Source organism: Crassostrea angulata, chromosome 2 (assembly GCF_025612915.1).
Source record: "Crassostrea angulata isolate pt1a10 chromosome 2, ASM2561291v2, whole genome shotgun sequence".
NCBI classification, from domain to species: domain Eukaryota; kingdom Metazoa; phylum Mollusca; class Bivalvia; order Ostreida; family Ostreidae; genus Magallana; species Magallana angulata.
The window spans coordinates 25454599-25457582 of NC_069112.1; the positions used below are offsets into that span (position 1 = coordinate 25454599).

The window sequence follows — 2984 nt, forward strand, 5'->3', positions numbered from 1 at the left end:
TTGGATTAAACGCTTGAGTATATTCAAATGGTCCCAATAACTCGGATAGTTTTGTGTAGTTTTTTCGTTATTCTTTTGATCAACTTTAGCTCCGGATTTTAACAAAAATTTCAGAATTTTGAAATAACCGTAATCACATGCAGCAATCAGTGGTGTTATTTCGTCCATCATTATCTTCACACCACGTGGTATTAACCCACCAGTCAACGCCCACTCGATCAACGCTCGATCGGCTTCATCTTTAATGTTTACATTTACATCAGCCCCCACTTTTATTAACTTTTTAACTACGTTAAAATGTCCATTAATACATGCAACTAAAAGTGGGGATGCACCGTAATTTGAACGATTGACATCAGCACCCGCCTTTATCAACGTTTTAACAATGCACAAATTACCTTTTATGCATGCATTTATAAGCGGAACGTTTAGATTTACATCAGCGTTTGCTTTTATCAGCTCTTCAACTAAAATTATGAATTCCCCCTTACATGCAATTTGTAATGGTGTATATAGGCCATTTCCTTCATTGACATCAGCACCTGCTTTCAATAACGCTCTTACTATGCTAGTTTGTCCATTTTCACATGCAACTGTTAGAGGTGTTTCAAAGTAAATACATATATTGGTATATGCTCCAGCTTTTAGTAGTTCCATGACAATATCTTGGAATCCATATCTACAAGCAATTAATAATGGATTTTGTGGCCAGATATATATTTCATAATCAAGCTTGTAATTTAGAGCGTCTGCATTGACGTGTTGAAGTAATATTTGCACGGTATTAATATCTCCAGAATAACAACCGAGACAAAGCAGGCGACATTGTTCTATAATTACTGGTTCGTAATATGTATCAACAGAAGTATCCACATGTGCGTCAATATGTTTTTCACTTTCTGCGCCAGCAACAGTGTATCTATCTGTATCACTATATGTTCTGTGGCCTTCTACATTATTGTTTACTATTTTTAATGTTTCGTCGACCGCCCTATGATTAAACGAACCCATTTTTTTAGTAACGTCCTGATTCATGCTGAAATGTGTATTGAAGGAATTTACAAAAAGGTCATCAACACTACCAAATTCTTTTATCATTTGACTTAAAATATATCGCAAAATTTGATGATGCCCAAACCATATAATCCACGCTATCCCTCTAACACTTCTTTCCCTTTCATGGAATCCGATAATTCTTTCATTCATCAAACAAAAATAGGCATCAACGCTCAAAGAAAAGCTTTTCATAATCTCAGTAGGAGCATTTTGTGGTTCATAATTCCATGAACAAAGTTTTGAGTCCTCTGAGTCTGTTAAGAGTAAACTATGTAGATTATAATACGAGTGTTTCTCCAACACAGCAATAAAGGATTGAAGCAATGGTTGACTTTTTAAGGCTTCGTTCGCAAAAACGTTATAAAATTTCCCATCCTGTACGTCTTTGAACAATCGTTCAGCTAGCATTTGGTTCTGTGACTCATGAAGATGTATACATAAGTCGATGATAGCTTCTTTTTCATGATTTTTTTCGCTGAATTTGTTATCTTTGCATTCATTTTCAATCTTTCTTTTTTGACTGGTATTTTGATCTATTTTGATATAATTAGCAATGTAATCACTACTCGCGTATTTCAAAATTAGTTCGGGAAAAATATTACCAAAATGATACGCGATAATTTCGAACATGGAATCATGAATGAAAGTGAACTCATTGCCATTCTTCTTTGTGTAAGTCCCTTCCATTTGCAACAAAGCATCAGTTAATTCAAAGCTTTCGGTGGTTGAACTTACTTTACATTTTCTTAGGATGTTGCGTTTCATCTCAACACACATACAATGTCTTTTCTGATTTTCGTTTGTTCCATCATTTTCATTGTTTAATATATTTTCTGACAATCTGTTTCCGTTCATCATCAATAAAACTAACGAGGCATACTGGTGTTTGTTTTGTAAATTCAGTGAATTCAATTCCTCAATGATACAAGGAACTGGTGATAAAAAAAAAGTTGGTCCATAAAAATTTAACTCATTTTTGTTTGAATACAGTTTGCATAGAATTGGAAACATTCTTGATGATGAAGCCAAGTTTCTTGAGCTCAGTAGATCTCTGTCTAAATGATACATTTGGAGTAAATTCTGTTTGTCGTCATTATTTAATGAATTTTCTCGACTTTGTAAATTAACAACATTCTCCAGTTTTACCAAAATACATTTCGATATCATTTCATGTTTAAAGACTGCTTCGCGACACGTCATAAGTGTTTTGGTTTTTGGATTGATTGGATCTGTAAGTCTTTCGCTGTACTTATTTATCATATAAAGTTCATGTTCGTTTAATCCAAAAACTCCTAGCACATCATCGATAACAAACACCTGTGGAATGCTTCGGTTACAATAATCCTCAATTTTGTTAATTTCTTTTACTGGACAAATTTCGTACCCTTCCGTTTGCAGTTTTAGAGCAATATGACGGGCCGTTGCCGTTTTTCCGGAGCCTGGGGCACCAACAAACGTTATGTATGGTTGATTCCTGACTTGATCTAGCATCACTGGGAAGTTGTGGGTTTCTAAAAAAAACTCTGTCATCATCCTCCCATCTTAAACTATCCCTTTTATACAAAACTGAGAAAAAAAGATATATTGCCTAGTATTAAAAACTTAATTACTCAAATTGCATCAAACTGAATCATGGTTTCGATTTAAACGTTTTAAAATACGTTAATGCTTTGCTGACACTACTGATATAGACGTGTATAGCAATTTAAGAACATCAACTTATTTAACCAAGTGTCGAGACAGTTATTTATTTTCTTTTGAACGGACTTTAATGATGTATTTTTGGACAAGTTTTAATAATGTGAGAATTACCATTATGACTGAATATAAAAAAAATACCTGTCACATTCTTAGGAACACATCTATTTTCTATTAGCGTTGTTTTCTCTGTTAATGAAGATAAAATCAAAGTTTGTTGTTAGTATATC

The 2984-nt window shown here is 33.7% G+C and overlaps 1 pseudogene; it reads right to left on the reverse strand.

Annotated features, from left to right (window-relative positions):
• Positions 1 to 1333: 1333 nt before the first annotated feature.
• Positions 1334 to 2619, reverse strand: LOC128171772 (uncharacterized; annotated as a pseudogene).
• Between the last annotated feature and the right edge of the window lie 365 nt (positions 2620 to 2984).